Source organism: Canis lupus, chromosome 24, assembly GCF_011100685.1.
Source record: "Canis lupus familiaris isolate Mischka breed German Shepherd chromosome 24, alternate assembly UU_Cfam_GSD_1.0, whole genome shotgun sequence".
In the NCBI taxonomy this organism is placed as follows: domain Eukaryota; kingdom Metazoa; phylum Chordata; class Mammalia; order Carnivora; family Canidae; genus Canis; species Canis lupus.
The window spans coordinates 6600431-6623007 of record NC_049245.1 but is presented as its reverse complement, the minus strand read 5'-3'; positions in this window follow the sequence as shown (position 1 = coordinate 6623007).

The window sequence follows — 22577 nt, the reverse complement described above, 5'->3', positions numbered from 1 at the left end:
CCTCTCCAATTTATGTGTAAGCCAACTCCTTTTTTCTTTTTAAGCAAACTCCTTTTAAGTGTAAGACAACCAGCAAGCATTTACTGAGCACTGATTCTATGTATGACATTAGACCAGCGCTGCGTGAAAATGGCAATGCATTCCCCGAAAGGAGCTATGATAGTCTAAGAGACATATTTGAAAATTAACATTTGCAATAACTGACATTCATTGAGTTCTTCCTCCATTTCAAACACTGTTCCAAGTGCTTTGCAAGGCTGACCTCTTTTAAACTTCACAATGAATCTCTGAAGTAGGCATAAATTATCACCATTTTATATTGAGGAAGTTGAGGCACAGAGAGAGACTAAGTTATTAGCCCAAGATCACACAGCTATTTAGGGAGCTGGCCCTTGAGAGCTGATGTGTTTACCATTACACTTTATTTTCTCCCAACAAAGAAGCCAAAGGTGGATGTCAGATGCTTGTTTAGAAATTAAATCTATACAGCGTTTGGCTTATCTTCTTTAGCTGTCCTTTGAACAATGTACCCAAGAAATTCAGATAATCTCCTGTTTGCTTTTACAAATCATGCAGCCTTCTTAGAGCCTCTGAAAATAAGGCATTTCAGAAAACTTGAACATAGAATGCAACATTGGTCCAAGAACACTATCTTTTCACTGTTTTTAATTACACTGAGTTGATCCCTTGCAATGTATGTGGATTTTATTTCCTGGCACTTGGAGCGACCGCATCCCATTGTGTCATTCTAAAACAAAAGTCAAGAATAACGTCACCAACATGGTCATAACATTGCAATGCCTTGTCATTAACTGAGGTATAATCATTTCCAAAATCACCTGGAAAGTCTCCAAGTAGCTACTGACCATTTAAATAATGACTTGGAGTTTTCTGTGTCTCTTTAATAAGTGAAATACAAAATGAGAAGATATTTTATTACAACTTGTGAAATATCCATGTGCCATCCTACCTTTTTCAACTTTCTCAAAGCTTCACCATTTCTGTCTCTGGAATCATCAAATATAATTTGTGACTAGGCACTACCAAGCAAGCCTAATACACCTTCTTTCTCAAGAAAAAGTAATGAAGGGTTGTCACCATAAACTTCTCAGCTTCCTTGACATTTTGACTATACTGTTCCCTCTGCACACTGTTCACCTGGCCTCCTCACTTTAGCAAATGTTTATAGTCCTCCTCACTTTAGCAAATGCTTATAAAATTGTGGCTTGTAGAGAAGTAAACGACATTTCCTCCTTTCTGTAAGGCTGATCCTCGTGTCTATTACAGATTGATTTTGATGACAGAGATTACTAAATAAGATAGAGGTTGGTTTTTCTCTCTTATAACCTGAAATTCATAAGTAAGAAGTCAAGGCTAAAAACAAAACAAAACAAAACGAAAAAAAGAAGTCAAGGCTAACATTTGGCTTCACGATGTATCCCAGGACTCAGTCTTCTTTAATGTTTCTACTCGGTTATTCTTACTGTGTAGCTTCCAGCCTGAAGGTTGTTTCATGGTCTCAAGATGGTGGCTAGAGTTCCCACTCCAGACAGGAGGAATCAAGAAGTGGAGAAGGGAACATGGATAATTCCCTTTTAAAGAGTAGACTCTTTAAAAAACTTACCAGAAAGGTGGCACCTGGGTGGCTCAGTGATTGAGCGTCTGCCTTCAGCTCAGGTTGTGATCCCGGGGTCCCGGGATCGAGTCCCATACCAGGCTCCCCATGGGGAGCCTGCTTCTCCCTCTGCCTATGTCTCTGCCTCTGTGTGTGTGTGTCTCTGTGAATAAATAAATAAAATCCTAAAAAAAAAAAAAACTTACAAGAAGGTCTCTTCCCATGACTTCTACTTACCTCTCAGTGAATACCCCCAGCTCCAAGGAAGGCTGGGGAATGTAGGGTTAAAAAATATAAGTTGACTAACAACACGGGTGTTCTGTTACTAAGAAGGTAAATACGGAACTTAATTAGACAGCTAGTAAGCTCCATACCCTTACTGTGATGATTTTAAAACATGTCTACAAATTCTTAGACACTCTTCTCATTAAGACACGGCATCTGTGTCCCACCTCTTGAATCTGGGCTGGCCTTAGTGACTCACTTATAGCCAATAGAATGCAGAGGAAGTGACATTACAGAATTTGTGAGTCACGGTCATAAAAGTCTTTGCCAGCTGCACCTGCTTCTCTTGGAACACTCACTTTCTTGACTCTCTTTTTGGGATGCTCCCTCTTGGGACCCAGATTCCATACCATGAGAAGGTCAAATTATATTGAAAGGCCACATATAGGATGTCAGTCCTAGCTGAACACAGTCTTTAAGTCATCCCAGCTCAGGCATCAGACATGTGAGTGAAGGAGTGTCCAATGACTCCAGTACCAGGCCATGAGGTCACCTACAGCTTAAGTATCTTTCAAAACATACAGAAGAAGAGATAAGGCATTACTGCTCTGCCCTGCCTATATTCCCAACTCACAGAATCTGTGAATTCAACACAATGGCTTGGAAGTGGTTTGTTACAAAGCAATAATATCTAGAACGCCTCTCTTGCTCTAGAATGAGACATTTGCTCCTAAATGTTTCTATCACTAAATATTTGTATCATACATCTATAGTTTCTGTAATTTCTATTACCTAGGATATAGTAGTCTTCACTGCATGTTTATGGACTAAATGGGCTATATAGAGTACTTTACTTTGTTTTAGTTTATTTTAAGGTGATTATCTTCTCTGCTAGACTGTGAATGTTAGGGCAGGAACCATCCCTAAAGTCTATGAAATCAAATTTACAGTGGATGACTTTGGGGCTCTAACTGAGAATATGCAGGGATAGATTTGGCTGCCCTCTGTAAATCACAAAAACTTCTGTTTTATTTTTATGGGAAGGCAATATAGATTATTCAAGCAATATAAGTTGTTCACAGGGAAAAATTCAAATCAGGGCAAAGAAATGTCAATTACAATCCAATAATGTACACAGCCTGGGATTATGGCCCAGATGACATCACCTTCTAGGCTTGACCAACAGTCTCTACCTGGCCACACACACACACTTAGAAGTGTCTGGCCCTGAAGAGGAATGAACCCTGAAGAGGTGTTCAGTAGCCCGGGCTCACTTTCTGACACTCCTTCCACCTTCAAGTCAATGAGTGCCCCTGATAAGTATAACCAAGAGGCTGGGTACACTCAACATGCCCCAAATTGTGGCTTGGTATCTGGTGGTTACAGAAGTCTAAGGTATAATGACAAAACCATGGCCTCTTAATGTCCAGCACTTTTGGGCATGCAATTTTCAATGCCTGAAACTCTACACCATGTTTATCAGAAAGGGTATCCTAGGGGGCCTGGATGGCTCAGTTGGTTGAGCGTCTGACTTCAGCTCAGGTCATGATCTCAGGGTCCTGGATCAAGCACCACATCTGGCTCGACGCTCATCAGGGAGTCTGCTTGTCTTTCTGCCCCTCCTCTGTTGTGCACTCTCTAGTTCTGTCTTTGTCTCTGTCTCTGGTAAATGAATAAATAAATTCCTTTTTTTTTAAAGATTTTATTTATTTATTCATGAGAGACACACAGAAAGAGGCAGAGACATAGGCAGAGACTTAGGCAGAGGGAGAAGCAGGCTCCCTGTAGGAATTCTGATGTGGTACTCAATCCCAGGACTCCAGGACCATGCCCTGGGCCAAAGGCAGGCACTAAGCCATTGAGACACCCAGGTGTCCTTGAATAAATAAATTCTTTAAAAAAATTTTTTTAGGGATATCTGGGTGACTCAGCAGTTGGGCATCTGCCTTCAGCTCAGGACATGATCCCAGGATATGGGATCAAGTCCCACATCGGGCTCCCTCCGTGGAGCCTGATTCTCTCTCTGCCTGTCTCTGCCTCTCTCTCTGTGTGTGTCTCTCATGAATAAATAAATAAATCTTTAAAAAAATTTTTAAATAATGGATATACTAGGTTATGTTTCAATAACAAACATCCCCCAAATCTCAGAGGTTTAATCCAACAAAATTTATTTCTCATTTCCCTACAGGTCTAACATGGGTCAGCAGACCCACTCTGACTTATGCTTTCAATTACTGAGACAGGACAAAGGAGTGTGGCAAATAACACACAGATTCCTGCAGCTTCCACCAGAAGTGACACATGTCATTCCCACTTCCATTTCATTGGCCAAGGAAGGCCATGCGGCCATACCTGATTAAACAGGGTAGAGAAGTTCAACCTACTTCATGCGGAGCAGGTGAGAAATCAGAACTCCATAAATCATGCAGACAACCATTTGAGGTGTATGCATGCTTGTACCGATGTCGACATGCAGACAGTGTTGACACAGGGATTCCACACCGCCCATCAGCATGAGGTTATTAATTCATGGAGAGATGACATGGGATTATCCAAGAACTCTCACCAGGAGGCTGCTGAGAAGTAAATAGAAAAGAAAAACTTCAGATTGGGAGGGACGAGAAACAGCTTTTTAAACTATCCAGTCCCGATGCTGCCCTTCAGTAGCTAGAAGTTCTTGAACAGTCCCTTCTACTTTTTAGTATCTTGGCCCCCAATCAATATTCCAAGGCTACTGGAAGATGTTATTTCTAACCCACAGGCCACTCTGCCAATATACAAGATAATGAGACTCTCACAGACAAGAAAATTCACAAATACAGAGCAAGAGAGCAAAAAAGAGAGAAATGGCAAACACTAGATTAGACACACACGGAGAGAAAGCCAATGCATATTTTAGAGGCTAGAAATCGCCCTCTTCCCTGACCCTCCCCAACTTTCTGCTCCTCACAAGCCTCTCGGCCCTACTGGATTTATACTACAGTCCTTTCAAATGGCAGGTCAGGTCTCAAAACGTTTCCACTGTCAATTTAAGAAGGAACAAATTTTCATTCTGGGTGGAGAGAGAAAAGACCAGCTCTCCTTTTCATCTAGAGCTGTCCTTGAAAATACAAGCTTATTAACTGCTGAATAAGTGAGGGAAAGAATAAAGGTCTCATAGGACAAAACTCAGCCAAGAGAGACTCTGGGGGTAGGTTTTATTATTAGTATAGCCTCTTCCTTCAGGAATTTTATGGGGAGCTGTCAAGCAGCATGGACCTTGGCAGCAGAAGCCGCCCAACTGCTCACTATCTGAAGGCCTTGGTTTGAAAGCATATTCTCTGCAAGGTCTTGATGTATTTTTAAGCAGACAGGCAGGAATTACTTATTCCTCCTAGTGTATGATTTCTCATTTTTCTTCCAGCAGAAATAGGGAATGAATTGCTCTGGGATTTGCAAGCTTCCTGAGCATTCAAGAGGGTGGCAGTTAGAATGAAAGTAATGACTTAGGTCTCCTCTGAGGGTGGTCCCTTCATTACTGGGACAGCCGGAGCCCTGGCTCCATCATTCACATTCTGCCACTTTGTCCACTGTTCTACTTCCCACTCTGTCCATCACAGCTGTGCACCCTGCAAACCGGTCTGTATCTCCCTGGGACAGCCTGTCAGCCTCACCTGCTGCCCGCAAATGGAGCACAGGCTGGAGCAAGCCCCATAGGGTTCCCTTCCTCTCCCTCTCTGGCAAGCATATAGCACACACACACACACACAAATATACACACATGTGTACACACAAATATACAAGAGATCTAATCCTCAAGTGAACAGTGTAAGCAATCTGAAGAATGAATAATGAATCTTAAGCAGAGAGGTGTGGAAGTGGGGAGAGCCAGCTCCATCCACTTCCATTTGGCTAGAGTTAAGGAGCCAAGGGTATTGGTTAATTTTAAGTACCAGAACTATAAAGCATAGGAAAGGACTGGGTTTCACAATCCGCTCATTCGCATCTTTGTCACATTGCCCCAAAAGAGAATTTAGAGAGTGACCTCCAGTACTGTATGTAGCAATATGGAAGAATCACATAGATGAAATGTCTAGCAAAAGACAGAAGACACAAATGTGTACTACATACTCTTTCAGTGTTAAGAAACCCAAAGGGCTAGAGGCAAAGAAGTCATGGTGATGGAAGGCCAGTAGTTAAAAGGAGATATGAGAAGTTTCTGGGGGCCAGTCATGTCCTGCTTCTTGGTCTGGACGCTGGCTATGCAAGAGCATTAAATTTGTGGAAATTCATCACTTTTATGCATGGAACAATAACAAAAATCTGATCATATTTCCCCCCTGTTTCAAAAGGCTTTTTGGCTCACCATTGTCTATATGACAGATTCTAAATACCCTGCTCCATTGTCACTTCTCCATGAAGCCTGCCAGGACTTCCCTCATCCTTTGTAACTCCGCAGTAACACAGACTCCATCACATGGCAACATATCTGATCTCTGTGTTTCCCTGATTAAATCATAAGAGTCCCTGGGATAGCAGCTGGGTCTTCCTCATCTTTTGGGTCTGGGTGCCTAGCATAGTACCTGGCATGTAGTAGACAACTGATAAACAAATAGATTAATAAATGGATGAACAAATAAATGATTCATAATCAATTATCCTCAGAGCCCCAGGTCATTTCAGAGCCAGCAGCATGGGGTCACAGGCATTAGGGAAGCATATTGGGAATCAGCTTCCTGAGATTGTGGCTCCATCTCCTTGACATACAGCTCACCCTTGCACTTACCCATTTGGCCTTTGATGCTACCACTCCACTGGAAAATCTCTAGCTTTGGTCAATGATGATGTTATAAATGTCAAATCCAATGGACTTTTTTTGAGCTTCATTGTGGGGGGAACTTTCTGAGCATCTGACATCGGTGGGCACTTCATCTTCTTAAATCATCACCTTCTGCTGGCTTCTCAGATAGTACTCTTGTTCTCTTCATACCTCCCTGACAGTTCTTTCTCTGGCTTCCCTCCCAGCTCCTCATTTTCTATTCTCAAGCACTCACACCTAAGGCTATCTTCTCTTCTCATCCCCACACTCCACACACCCATCTGCCACTTGCTGATGTCTCTCTTCCTCGGGATGATTTTGGTTTTTTTGGGAAGATTTATTTATTTTTTCATGAGAGATACAGAAAGAGAGGCAGAGACATAGGCAGAGGGAGAAGCAGGCTCCCTGTGAGGAGCCTGATGTGGGACTTGATCCCAGGACCATGATCCTGATGTGGGACTTGATCCCAGGATCATGCCCTGAGCCGAAGGCAGATGCGCAACCACTGAGCCACCCAGATGCCCCATCTTCCCCGGGATGTTAAGATCCAATGTAGTCCTGGAGAATGCTTCCTAGGTGTCCCCACAGACACCCAGGATCCAATATCTGACACTGAACTTAATTTTTTCTCTCCCAAGTCTATTCTTTTTTCCACAAAAACCCTGGTTTTGAAGAATGGTGTCACCATCTGCCCCTTTCCCTAAAATCACAGGCCTGGGGGGTGATGCTAAGGTGCCTTCTTCTCTCTCACTTTGCCCAACAAATCATCTCTAAGTTTTCTAAACAGTTCCTTAACATCACTCTGACTTGCGCTCTCTTCTTCACCCTCATTGCTATTGCTTTTTTACAATAATCTTTGCCCATTTCCAGTCTTCATTCTAAGCCAGCAGGATCTTCCTAAAATGCAAATCAGATCATGTCAATCTCTGCTTCAAACCTGTATAGTGCTCCCCCCTGCCTGCAGATTCATTTTCATTTCAAAGTCCTGGGTATGGACCACAAAGTTCTTCCACGGGCCTGTGATTTCCAGGCTAGTTTTATCTCTCACCACAGCCCATTTTATCCTTGCATTCAAGAACTTATTTTACTTCAACAACCCAGAAGGTTTGGTGCCTCTGTGCCTTTGCTCTTGCCCTGAGCATTCCCCATCTATCTAGAACACCACCCTACAAGCCACTTGACTCAGGTGTCGTCCTGCTAAATCTTTCCAGGCTCATTTCAGGGACATCTCCCAGAGGATTCTTTTCTTGAGCCTCCACTGCCTTGGCAGACCTGGCCATGCCTCCTGAGACTCCCATTTTCCCTGTCCCTACCTCTCCCACAGTACCAACAATACTGCATTGACCCTGACAAGTTCCACATCCACCTCCTCCTTCCAAACCTTGATGGCTATGATTTGTGTGTGTGTGTGTGTGTGTGTGTGTGTGCGCGCGCACCTTTATGTGCAATGACCACCAGAGAGTCTGACATAGATGCTCAGTAAAATGCCCGTGGAATGTTGTTACTGAATGTGTTTCACAGAAAATTCATCTTTGTAGTCTCACCAAGAAAGAGAGAAAGAGCACAGAAAGGCAAGCCCACAAATACAGTATGATGCCCTGTGCAATAGAGAATTGCCTTTTTGCCTGCCTTTGCTAACAGCCCCTCAGCTTCCATTTGGGACTCAGCTTCTTTCCATTGCATGCAGTTACTGGTGGGCTCTCAGGAGGGGCTCAAGCAGAGTCCTGGGTATTTGAAACTCAAATGAATCTTACAAGGACAGAAAATGATTCCTCTGTCTAGTCTCAAAATCATTCCAGTTCCCATCTTCTCTGAGACGTGGCTGGTCATATCGTCTTCCTATTATTAGAGGGCACTCAGATCCCTCTAATAAATTGCATTTCTCTCTTCCTTGCACTGAAGTGAGTTTCTCTTGCTTGCACTTAAAGAACGCTTATAGGTATGACAATGCAAGTCATCACAATCTTGTTTTCTGTTCCTCATCCCTCCTTAACTGCTGTGTTCCCAGAAGTCTTAGCTCAGCTCAGGTGATTTACCCGTTGGCTGCCTTTTCTTGTGAACACCTGCGTCTCTTTTCTTCTTGTCACTACTACTTCCACTACTTACCTGGCCGTGGTTTTAATGAAGGATTTGTTAGAAGAGCAGAGCCTCAGATCCCTTAAAAATAAGGGCAATCCCTACTATTTCTTGGCAGCAATGCTACCTGATTTGGCAGGAGTGAGTGGGGAGGGAACTGTGTGGTGTTCGGGTTGGAAGTAGATGAAGTGAGGTGAGGGTAGGAGAGTCACAAAAATGGACAAAGTGGTCATGAAAGAGGACTTCAACCACCTCCATTTTAACCTCAAACTTTCTAATTAAGTTCTTTCCAGTTTATCTCTTAACTCAGAGGTGAAAGATCCTGCAGACAAAATATCCCTGATGGGAACTGAAACTACTCCCTCAAGCAGTAAGAACTGCCCTGAGCCAGCAAGACACAACAATGATCGATTTGACCTTCCCTGCCCACCTGCATGGCCCCACCAACCTTTGTCCCACATTTTCCTTATATAAATCTGAAAGTATTTTTGACACTTTGGAGACAGTCTTTGAGAGCTAGTCAGTCTGCTTGCTTTTTTGACCTCATTGAAGTAAATTCCTTTCTCATTTCACCACCACTTTTTTCTCTGTCTTTGTTTTTTGTTTGGGTTTTTTTTTTTTTTTTAGATTTCTTTTATTTATTCATAAGAGACACAGAAAGAGAGAGAGAGAGGCAGAGACCTAGGCAGAAGGAGAAGCAGGCTCCGTTCAGGGAGCCTGATGCGGGACTCCATTCCAGGACCCTGGGATCACGCCCTGAGCTGACGGCAGATGCTTAGCCACCCAGGCACCCAGACACACCCAGGTGTCCCTCTGTCTTTGGATTTTGCCAGTAGTGAACCTGGTCTGTGTTGGACCCCTGGAGCCAGGTGCTCTTGCATCCAGTATCTCGGCTACAGTCAGAGCAGAAAACATCTCAGTCTCTGAATTTCCCCAAAATCTAATTTGTAGAGCTGTTGTGTGGAACTCACAATGTACTTTGTCATTGAAATACTGTAATAAATGTTGGCCATAAAGACCCAAGTTAAGACAAATAGGGGCTGGGCTATCCATATGTGGAGTCACTGATTCTTTCTGATTGGTCTTCCCTAAATTTTGCTACATACTGTGGGCTGAGCTCAGGAATCAGATGTAGGCAGTGGAAAGATAAGAAGGACATGGAGTGTGGCCCAGGTGCCAGCCATGCCCAGCATCCACAGTTCAGAGAATGGGGATGACGCATACTCCAGTGGTTCAATCAGTTAGCGTGCAGTAGTTATACAACAGAGAGTGGGGATGTGAGAATAGTCAAGGAGTCAAAGGCACAGGGCTAGATGCTCTGGGAGTCACATGTTTCTGCCTCCAAACTGCATTACCACTGCTTCTAGTCATAACACTACTTATTTCCTTGGGGCACTACTCTTCCCCCAACCTCAGCTCCCAGAAGTAGGAGTAAGTGGAGCTGGCCCCACCAATGGTACCAGCACAAGGACCAATCAGAGTCCTGGAAGGGCTCAATTCCAGGACTTTTGTTAGAATTATTAAGAACTCCAACTCTTTCCACTGTGGTAGCTTGGAGGCTCCATGTGGTCACGATGCAGAGAACTGACCCGCAGAAGGAGCCAATGCTGGGGAAAGCTGCTTTAGACACAAAGGGAAAGGGACTGAAACCTCATGACATCATTCGGACCCCAGCAGTTGTAGCTTCCTCTGAAATTTATGATTATGCCATCCTAGCTTCAATGGCCTCTCTTCTCCAAAGCCTTCCCAGCACAGCCACCACAAGTGTACAGGCATGTTTTCTTCCCTCTCCAGAATGCTAGTGGTACTTCCTGCCTGGAGCTACCAACTTACATTATAAAATAAATAGCTGGGCACCTGAAACTTCTCAATCAGATGCCACCAGAAGACAAAGAATGAACCAAATGCACTCATTGTCCTTAGCCCATAGGTTGGCCAAAGAGAGAAAACAAACAAGCTGATTGATGAAGAACCTGAAGCACAGAGAAGTAAAGTAATTTTCCTAAGAACACACAAAGAGTCAATATGGCAGTTTGTATTCAAGCCCCGGTACTGTGGTTCTACAGACTACCAAATTTAACTACTATTCATATTGCCTCTGTGATCTGTGAAAGATGTTGTTATAGGTATTTTCTTTGGTGGATTTCCTCTTGGACAGAGTTGTTAGTTGGGAAAGCTTTGCCCAATGGCACATAGAGACCCAGGTGGGGGCGGGGGCTAGAAAAGGTGTATTTTTACATAAATCTGTCTTTCACTGGCCTGAGACTATTAGTTAGTCCCTGGAGACAGTTCTTCTGCTGGTCCATACAGCACCATCTAAATGCATTTGGAGTCATCCTGCTATAGCTTTGCCTTTGCCAGGTTCAGCTGCTGGTCAAGTGGGACAAATGACATTGTGACATGCATGCCACCCCTTCTCCAACAAGGTTCCCTTAGGAACTGTGAGCCATAGCCAATGACTGGTTTCCTTCAGACTCTGGTTTCACCACAGCAGCAGTTCCTAAAATTCCACCCCTTCTCCAACATTTTCAATAAACTCACTCTACCCTTACCCTCATCCTGCCTTGCTTTCAGTATGTCATCTTCAAACTAAATACAGCAGAGACTCTAGATGTTGGCAGGGTGGTGCAGAGAGGAAAACCTCTCTGGAAATCCCAAGCTGGCAGAAACCTTGAGATGAGTGCTTGTTCTCTCTCTCTCTTTCTTAAATATTTTATTTATTTATTTATTTATTTATTTATTTATTTATTTATTTATTTGAGAGAGAGAGGTAGAGTGAGAAAGAGAGCAGTCACAAGCAGGAGGGAAAGGCAAAGGGAGAAGCAGACTCCCCCCTAAGCAGGGAGCCCAGTGTGAGACTCAATCCCAGGACCCTGGGAATCATGACCTGAGCTGAAGGCAGATGCTTAACTGATTGAGCCACCCAATCGTCCAAGATGAGCTCTCTCTTAAGGACTTCATTACCTAGGCCAAGAGGAGAGCAGCTTGTACTAAATTATGCCTGCTTCAAAGCTGGCGCATTTTTCTAATACCTTGATCTCAATTTAAAAACAAAAATAATTATAAATGTCCTTTGAAGAATGCTTCTAAATTATCCCTCAGCCTCCTGCAGTCAATTCCTTGATCTTCCTAGTTTCTTTACGATCTCAACTAGCATTCTTACCTAGACATTTGCTACTGGAAGTGTGATTGGCAACCAGTAACAGTAGTATCCCCTGGAAGCTTATTAGAAATGCAGACTCAGGGTACTTGGGTGGCTCATTGCTTGAATGTCTAGCTCTTCATTTTGGCTCAAGTCATGATCTTAGGGTCATGGGATCGAGCCCTCAGTCAGGCTCTGTGTTCCGCTCAGCAAGAAGTCTGCTTAAGATTTTCTACCTCTCCCTCTGCCCTTCCCCCTACTCCCATTCACACTCTCCCTCTCTCAGAAAGAAGAAAGAAAGAAAGAAAGGCAATTAATCTGAATCTGTACTTTGTGGGATCCTCAATGGATACATATTTAACTTTGAGAAACACAAATCTAGACCAGCGATTCTCAAATTTTAGTGGGCACTGAAGCCCTAAAAGGGCTTGTTAAAACCCACATCTCCGGGCATATTGGTAGGTGTCCCATGCCTTTGTTAGTGGAGTAAGTCATTCCAGGTTGAGGTAGTGGGGTGGAATTCTCTTGGACCGCAGCTAAACCCCTCGTGTCTAACATCCTCACCATCAGTGGCAAACATGACCCCTTTATTTCCCTCTGCTCACACTGCTCTGGTGATTCTGCTTTGACCCACCAACGCTTTGCCCCTGCCCTGCCAGACCTTTCCACTGCATCTAAGAAGTACCACTCTGGTAAACAGGATATCATCCCCAAATGTTCCCTCTACCTCTGGCCTTAGTGAGCCCTCCCTGGCTCTGCCCCAGCTTGGCCACTTCATAAATGTCTTCATATTATTGCTTCTTCCTCTTATATAGCTCCTATGCTTCAGGGCTCAGATTCATGGATGGCCTCCCATTCTTTCTCAGGCCCCTTCACCTTCATGGAATTCCCTTTCCATCCTCAGAGGCTCTTGGCCACCAAGAGCCTGCATGACAGCATCATTCATGCTTCACCCAGCCCAACCCTACTCATCTGTTCCCAAATTGAGTAGCACGGGTACTCTTACTGGAATGCAAAGGGATTGCTCCATTGTCCTAAGGACAATCTGGCTCCTTACCTTGGGTATAGTATTAAGATTTGCACTCCAGGCCCACCTCAGCCATCCCTGCCCCCTTTCTATACACTGTCATTCTCTGCTCCAGCCATTGGGAGCTGCTTATACCCAGAAGCATTCACATTGCACCTCTCTTTGTCTCTGTAATCCTACTTGGTTTTCATGACTCAACCCAAATGTTGTCTCCTCTGGAAAATCCTCTCTGATCCCCCCTTCTCCGAGTTGTTCTCAGTGTGTGCACTCAGGGAACCAGGTTTCTCCCCTAATAGCCCTGGGTTATAATTGACTTTTACTTACCAGCTCTACCAAGGTAGAGCTTATGACTCACTCTGTTTGCACCATTTAGCATTTTGAGCTGTAAGTTACAGAAACCACCAAAACAGTGGTTTAAACAGATTAGGGGGTTGTTTTTCTCATATAACAAGAAGTCTATATATAGGCCCATCTCAGTGATTTGATAATGCTGCCAGTGATGGATTCTTTCCAGATTTTTGTTCCAAAATCTTTAATATATGATCGTTGTCCCTCATGTTCAATTTATAGTCCCAAGTGGTTGTTCCTCTCCAGCATCCAGTCTACCTTCCAGAGGTGATCAAGGAAGTAGGCTAATGGACAAAGGTGCCTGCTAATTGAGCCAGTCCCCTCCTGGCTGCAAGGAGACTGAAACATATGGTTTGTAACCAGACACACTGCTGCCCTGAACAAAATTGGCATTATCTTAACAAAGAAAAAGGAGAGAATGGATGCTGAGATGCAGCTGTTGGTGTCTGCCATGTCCCAGAATGCTTAGAGCTTAACAGAAGGCTGAGCCTAGAGTACAGCTCAGTAAATAAATTTTAGTTGAATGAATGAGTTATGATAATACACGCAACCAGATCTATAGGATCATAGAAGTAAGACATAGGAATCAGGTGGTGCTGGTAGGGATAGGAATTGAACTGATCCCTGCTTTGACAAGGGAAGAGGACTTCTCATATATTCCCTCTGGGGCCTTCCTTCATATCTTCATGCCTCCAGGATCCCTTCTTTCCTAAGTCTGTGTTGTCTACATGGTGCCCATATGGTGTCCCTTCATGGGGTGGCCCTGGGGCTCTGTGGAATCTTATGCCAGTCGATCTTCCCAAGTGCTTTAGGCTCTATAGTACTCCTCCTCTGGGCTGAACCAATTTTTATTATGGAAAATTTGATAATGCAATTGTTTAAAAAAGACTAAAACAAAGACTCCTGCAAATCAGTCAACATTTTGACATACAGCCTTCTAAAATTTTTCTACATAGACATTTTTCAAAACAAATTTGGAATAAATATATGAACTGTTTTGTAATTCCTCTGCTTACTTTATCATACACATCTTTCTATGCCAATTAGTAAATGTTTGCCATAACTTTCAGTGTGCCTGCCTTGGATTCTACTGTAATGTCTTGTTTGTACTTGATCTTCACTTTCCACCCACAGCTCCACAAATCAGATCTTAGGGCTTAAATCTAAAGTGTCAGCTTGGGTCCTACAAGAAGCAGATGCCAGGATGGATTAAGAAGTGCAAGAAATTTCCTGGGAGAAATGCCTGTAAAGAATCAAAGGGAAAGGGCACAGGAGTAGGCAGGGAGAGACTTCAGAGCAGAAAAAACCCTGACTCTAGAGAAAGGAGGGCAGAGGGGTGGGGAGGGAGAAAGATTGGATAGGATGAGCCTCAGATCCCAGCCAAGCCCCTGGGGAGCCTCAGAACAAGAGTTGCCCTGCTTCTCATACCCCCACAGTGTTTAATCATTTGCTGGCAGCAGCATGTCCCCAGTGTGAACGCTGAGTGGATCTGAAGTTGTAGCAGCTGGAGGCTCTCATCCAATGACGTTCTTCTCAGTAGGTTTTCTTAGAAACTCCATGGATGCCATATGCATGCTCTTAGAGATTCAGTCATTTCCAGCAGAGTATGAAGATGGAGCATTACCTAATTAGTCTAAAATAATGGGCTACCTATCCTGTGCCCAGAAACTAAGCTCGTCTGGTAAGGTAAATGTTGAGGAGGACGCCCCCACATGCTGGCCCTTCCTGGCATCAGACTGGGATCCTAGCAGTTTTGTGGTGTTGAGTGTGGATGAGCTGTTTGCCTAGCTAATGACAGAGGAAGGACATCCAAGTCAGGGTAAGCACTAATTAGGAGATAAGTAAGCCCAGGTATATGGTACAAAGAATCATGTGTTTGCTCAGAAGAATAACTCTCTCTGGCCACTGCAAGAATGTGCTCTGGGTCCCTCATGATACCCATCAATCTGACAGTCTGTATTGACCTCTGAAGATTGACTGTGACTATTTGTAACATACCTCTCTGGCCAGCCAGTCAGCCCTGTTTGGTGGAAAAGTATTATTTTAACTGTTTCAGCACACTACAGGTGTCTCCCTAACCCAAGGATGAAAAGTCAGATTGTTACAAGGTTGTGGAAGCTGAGTCAGGTCTGGGAATTTTGGTGTGCTTGCTTTGTTGCAGGAACATGCCTAAGAGAGGGAGTGAGGGCAACCAAATAGAGCTGGGAAAGAAGCTGAGCTGGGATATGGGCTCAGCTGGAGCTGAGCTGCAGCCTGATGCCATGGGAAGCACTGACATGAATCCTGCTCCCAAGTTGGTCCCACCTTGAGGCAAAGAGGCCAGATTTTGTTTTGTTTTGTTTTGTTTTAAAGATTTTATTTATTTATTTATTCATGAGAGACACAGAGAGAGGCAGAGACATAGGCAGAGGGAGAAGCAGGCTCCTTGCAGGAGCCTGACACAGGACTCGATCTCAGAACCCCGGGATCATGTCCTGAGCCGAAAGCAGTCGCTCAACTGCTGAGCCAGCCAGGCATCCCAAGAGGCCAGATTTTGTATACCTATGTCAGTCAGTCATTGGCAAGGAGGTGCCCCTGGGGGAAAGGGCACACAGCCTCCTAGGAGGCAGCTTCCCTGTGGCTGAGAAAGAGAAGGAGACTGCTGTCAAATATAGTGCTCATGGAAGGTAGAGGATGCTGCCACTAGGCCAGGTCACAGCTAGCATCTATGAAACATCTGTGAGCGAGGTCTACCTATGGTCTTAAGAAAAGGGAAAGAAGGGACTATAACAAAGGGTGAGTACAGGCCATGTCTGAAAGGACCACAGGGTCTCCACCTCAGGCAGTTAGGGCTGGCTCAGCATTGTCAGTTCATCTGATACTTTGAGAGAAGCTGAAAATCTGGATTTTACGTGAAATTGCTCATTTGTAAATGTCGAGCAAACACTGGGAAGGCCAAACAAAACCCTTATGTGGGTCTCCGGTGTACCATCTCTCTGGAATCTTTCCTGCTTAGCACAGCGGAGTGCTTTCTTTAATGTACTTGCTGCATATCAGGGCTGGGAGCAGATTGGGGACATTGTAAAACAGAGTATTGTGAACGCCTTAGAATTTGGTTTTGCTTACAAGTGGCAGAAAACCAAAAACAACAATGGTTTAAAGGAGACATATTTTTAATATAAATATAAATATATATCTTAAGAAAGTAAACCATCTATGCAGGAAAGTTCCTTTCTAATGTAAAACAGAATTGAGAGATAAGCTGCTCAGTGCTGTCAGCACAGCTCTGTAAATCCAGGGACTTGGGCGGCTTCTACTTTGTGCTCAGCCATTTTTAAAGCATGGCCTCTTTCTTAGTGACCCAAAGCTGTGCTGTCCAACATGGTAGCCAGAAGTAGCCGAGGTGCTCTGTGGAACTGTGGCTAGTCCAGTTGAGATTTCAAAGTGAAAGGGTTCAGAGCAAGTCTTGGTGCCTTTTTGGAATGTGCACTATTTTGAACTGAAGGCAAACGAGACCCTGGTCTCAAGAAAAAATTTTTGTCCGTCCCTTAACTGCCTAGAAGAATCTGAACTGGGGGCCTTTCTCAGAATTAGAGTTTTTATAAGAGGTACATTGTATTTAAATGACTCATCCGTCTCATGGGGGGAGCATCTCATTACCAAACATCTTTCTTTCTGCTCCATGAATTGTCATCCTCCCCTTTGAAGCCCCAAACCCCCATCTCATTCCTTAGCTCAGGATGGCATATACACCTCATTTTATCTTTCTTTGAACCTCTCCTGTATGTGGGGTTCCTGGATATGTGAAATTAAATTTGATTTTCTCCTGTTAATCTGTCTTATGTCAATTCAATTCTTAGACCAGACAGAAGAAAATTTTGAAGAGTAGAGGAAAATTTTTCTTCCCCATAAAAGACTTAGTATAATAAAAGAAATATATAAAAGCCTGGCAGATAACTTGAAGGTGTTACAGAAAATAATTCAACTACATTTGAAGATCTATCTAATTGGCTGTATTAAGCCATTCATGAGTTGGGCAGCATCCCATCTAGTGAGTAAGGAGCTCGGAAGAGTCATACAAAATGGAAGGTTTTTATAGGAAGGAGAGTGAGGGCAAGTAAGTTATTGGCAAAAGAAAAGGATTGTTTCAAACAAAGTAATTTTCCCTTATGGGGAAGAACAAGGGGTCAAATCATGCAGTTTATCTCATCTTCCGTTGGGGGATGGAGAGGGCCCATGTGACAGATTTCCTTACTTGGTGCTGACCAGAAACTCCTGACTCACCAGTCAAAACTACATTTCTGATGAGGGTCAAAACTATGATTAGGATATGATTAAACCCTGGTTTGATGACCTGGCCTAAGTGATGCCATTTTGAACCTATGGTTTTTATTTTTAACAAAGGTAAATGTTAGACAATCTGGGCTCAGAAATAACACAGCCCCTCCTCCCCAAGTTTCTCACTAGCTGACCTTCCTTATAAATCTCACCAACCTCCCTCAGGCTGCCTGGCCCCCTCTGAAAACTGCACTTGTTTGTTCCCTGCTCTTCAGGCTGCTCCCAGATCTCCACATTCCTCCCATGTCATGTCCTGAAGCAATCTACTCATCTACTTTAGTCTGGACCTATTGTGGGGCTCCCAAATTCTCACTCAGAGATGCTTTGGGGCATTTTCCCAGATGAAGACCAACCTGTCCCGTGGAGCTTATTTCTTAAAATTAAGCATATTATTCTCTAACCTTGGGGTGGGCTAAGAAAAGCAGATGAAAGAAAGTGAGGCAGGCTTTGACCTGTTTATGGAACTTTCTGGTATAAATGGTTTACTTTCCTTAAACACTCACTCACACACACACACACACACACACACACACACACTTGTTAATGGTCAGTTATTTGATATTGAGCATATATTGGCTTAAGATACATCGGGAATGAAAAGGAATCTTCATTATTAATCCAACCAAAATAATTTTCTGTTCTATTAAACTTGTCCCCTAAGGAAGAATAGGGAATGAGCAATGATACTCCAAGTCTTTTCCTATGGGCTCTGGGGGGAAGTAAACCTATTCAGGAAGCATTGACCACTTCATGGGGCAGCCCAGGAGAGGCTAGGCCTGAAAGTGTGGACAGCACAGTGGGGAGCTGGCCAGGTCCTGGGGCTGTTGAGCTGGAAGTTATGACTCTGTCTGGTTTGGGGAAGATGGAGGCCATGAGGCCAGCCCTGAGCCAGGAAAAGTCAGAGACCTCATGCCCTCCTCCCTTCCAAGGCAGCTGTAGCCCAGCCCTGAGTCACTCCCACCCTGAGCCACGGAGGAAGAAGAGGATCATGGAAGGCCATTTATTACTTTTGTCCACGTGGCTAATACATTTCTTTCTGATGTTAAAGGTAATTTAGGTGAATGTGTCCCTGTGGGTGGGTTAGAGAGAACTGAGGCAGGTTGCTCTGCTCAATCTCTAGAAGATTCTTACCACGAACTTTGAACTGTGACTCTCTATTCCCTTTTCCCTTTCTCCCTTCCCCTCCCATCAACCAGAAAAACCGGGGGTAGAATCAGGTTGAAATAAAAACATGACAAATGCACGCTCTTTACCAGCCTCTCATTGCTCAGAGAGGGACCAGCCCAAGAGATGAGAGTGAAATCTTTGTGTCGACTTGATTTCTTGGTAACCACGCACATTTCTACACTTGCCCACTCTATCCTCAGCCCTGAATGACAGGGATGATTTACCCCATTCCTCACTGTGTTGGACCATTAAGCTGATGATACCTTCCCTTCCATCTTTGACTAAGGGATAAGAAAAGTTCCCTTTAATTCCTGGGTCAATCAAGACATTAGGATTTTTCAAAAGTCACATTTTTAGGAAATCTAAGGGAAGCAAAATGAGAATGTCTAAACATGAGCAAAGGTAGAGGAGCCAGCTCTGGGCCTGGCATGGGATAGACCCACAAGGCCTTGAGGACAGCCTCACTCTGATCTGCCAGGGAAAGAAACTGACATCCCAGCAGGCAACAGATCAGGATGGACAGGCTAGAATCAGAGTGTCCGGGTTCATGTGGTCTCATTTGTGTGACCTCAGCTAAGTCAGTAAACCTTTTCTGTGTTTCCTTATCTTTTAATGTAATACTCACTCAGAGGGTGAGTTGAGGATTAAATGAGCCAATTCATGTAAGAGTTCATTCCCCAGAGTCTGGCTACAGTAAGCACTAAATAACTTAGCTAGTATTATTGCTAAAAATCAGGCAGAAGCATTGGCCCATATTGAATTGTGCTATTGAAACTTTCTCTCTACTGGCCTCAAAGGCTGAGAAACAAGTTGTTGTTTATTATTATGATTATTGTTGTTGTTGTTGTTACTGTTACTGTTAACACCCAAACCATTATTGTTAATAGTCTTTGCTGAGCCAGTATCAGCCTTTGAGAACTTGGAGAGGAAACAGTCAGCTTTGGATGGGCTTTTAGGGCTAACAAGTCTTCTTTCTTTCCAGAGTCCTATTAGAGAAAATGTAGTCTCCCTGTCACAGAGGACATTGGTGTCACTCCGATGCTTTAGGTTGGACTTTCTGCTCAAAGAGATTATGACATCAGGTGGTATTTATTCTCAGTCTCTCATCCACACGGCTTGATCTGAGGAAACACTGGCTTTGGGCAACTAGCTCTTTCCTTCCTCCTTGCTATTCTTTCTTCTGATTTTGTTTTGTTTTTGCTTTCTGCAATGATTCTGTTAGGTAAGGGAAAAAGAATGTTCCTTCTACCTCTCTGAGTTCTGGCTGAGACACCCCTGTTATAAAAGATGAATTAACAGGAGAAAAAAACCCACAATGTTTATTATGTATGTACTTAGGTAAAGGAGCCCCATAAAGATAGGAGACTCAGAGGGAGGCCAGGTGTGGCAGACACAGACACCGTCTCTCAGGTGACAGGTTACTTCTGGTAATAGCTCTCTTCTTGGCATAGGCCTTTTTAAGGGAAACCTCCTTTGCAAAAGGGTAGTTTCTAGTCTCTTTTCAGAGCTGTTCCTGTGTCTGTAGTTTCTCAAAATAATCAGTTCAAAAGAATCCTTCTGCCAAAGAGGCATTTTGGGGCAGCATAATCGGCTCCCCTTGAATTCTCACCTGTCAAAGAAGCTCTTACAGGAAAGAACCAGCCACTTATTCTTCGTGCTTGTTGCTCTGCTCTATCAGGGTGGACATGAGATGCAGTTCAAACTCTTCAGAACATGGAGGCAGCAAGCATCCCATGGGTGTGTGGATTGCTCTTTTGGGATCTCTGGCCACATATTCTCTTTAATATTCATCCCTGGGATGATTCAGCCCTGAGGCTGTCTCTTTTTCTTCTTTCTCTGACTTCAGATGGCTCAAATGAGTTTCTCTTCAACTTTAGATGGAGTCTAGGAGGTTCTAAATGAATGTTCCTCTAAGTATATTCAAGGGTATTCTTTCTAGTAGAATAATGGACATTTCCATAATAGAGGATCCTGTGATCTGAGGAATTTGTGATTATTGTGTTACACAGAATTTAAAAAATTGGGAGCTTGCAGAACATGTGAACATACTCTTTTGTTTTCATTAGAGAAATAGCAGGGGGGTAAATGTGAATATAAATATACCCAGTGGGCATGCAAAGGGGCTAGAGGCCTATCTATCACAGTAGAATTATGGCCACCCTGGAGTGTGTGTGTGTGTGTGTGGGGGGGGTTATTGGAGGAGTGGGGAGGAAGAGTTTATTTTATTTCTTATTTTATATAAAATTTTAAGTGTGAGAAATTATGAATGGTTTTACTTTTTTGTAGGCTTTCTGTATCTTCTTTAACAGAAATCTTTAAACTTCACAATGAACACATCTAGTGGAAGTCTTTGCTCACTATATCCTTAAGCTTCTGCTCATAATAAGGGTTTAGATGAATGGAAAACGATGTACAACCAGGGCTGGAGGTTTGGGCCTTATTTTTATCATGAGGAATGTTTGTCACTTAAATTTGACCATTAGTGTTAAGTTTGCTGAAAGAAAAAAAATGTACCTCTCTCAGCTTTCCAATTTCAAGCAAGAATGTTGGCTGGAGATAAATACAAAAGGGAATGAATGAAGAATAGGTGTTTGTGGTTGACATCGAATTGTTACAGAGCCAGGGAGTAGAAAAATGAGAATATCTCTAAGGAATCTCTTCTTTCTTCCCCCAACCTACCTGCCTTCACATTAGCTGAAATGAAACAATTTGTTCATTTTCTTTCTTTTCTTTTTTAACTGTACCAGGGAGATATTTTAATAACTCTTTGTTGGTGAGCTCTCGGTACCCCCAATATATTTCCCCTATCAGCCAATTTTGTCTTCATTGTTCACAGAACTGTTGCTATGTCTTTCAAGAAATGAGAAAACTGTTATGGTTAAGTAATAAAGAGATAATGCTGGGTGACAAATGCCTGTGGAAGCTAGAGCCAGAAAGATTTAATAATATCCAGTGAGTTATGACCATAATCATGTTTTCTATTTGAAACAAACAAAGAAAACTGGTAGCAGGTGCCCTATGGCAGATCTTCACTAAATCTCTTCTCTTTCTAGTATGGGATACCTGGTTCTTGACTCTTAGATCATGACAGGGAGGGACCACCCCAAGATTGAAAATGCTGGGTGGATTGGGGTGGTGTCTTATGTTGAGTTGTCCCTGTCCCCAACTCCAAGCAGAACCCAAGATAAGTATTGGAACGCACCAGCAGGGGAGTGGACAAGTAAGATGGGAAGAGGCAAAGCCAATGTAAGGCAAGTTAATGATTAGGTTGCTTCCCCAGTGGGTGACTGGGGCTCAGTCCTGCTTGCCACATCTGTGAGACTGTGGAGAACATGACTCAGAATTCATATACCCAAGAGGCAAGGAAATGGAGGCATTAATCTTCCAACACTGGTTTCTGGGCTGTGGGTCACTCCTGAGGTGTTTCTAGAACTTCCAGAAAGTCCTATGGGTGGACTGAGTATGCCAGAGAAAGCCTATAAGGTGTCCCAGGTGTTTGCAGGCCATACATGGAGACGTTGAGTGCCAAGGGGGAACCAGTGGGGTGTGGAGAGAATCTTTCATAGGCTGAATGCATAAGGGGCAGATCTGTGATGCTTTTATTTGATCTCCAAAGTTGAGTTAGTTTATCTACCTATTAACATTGGCATGTGGCCCAGGGAAAGAGCAGTGAAAGGGGAAGAAGAGAGAAAGATACAAAAGTAGGATGGAAAGGGGGCAAAGAAAGATGAGGTGAGGAAGAAGTGACATAAGATGGAGGAAATCCTAAGTGGCAGGTGGCATCAGCAAAGTGTCTTCCTGCTGTAGGCCAGTTGTCAACATTTATGTTCATTTACATGATAATAAAATAGGTAGAATGGAT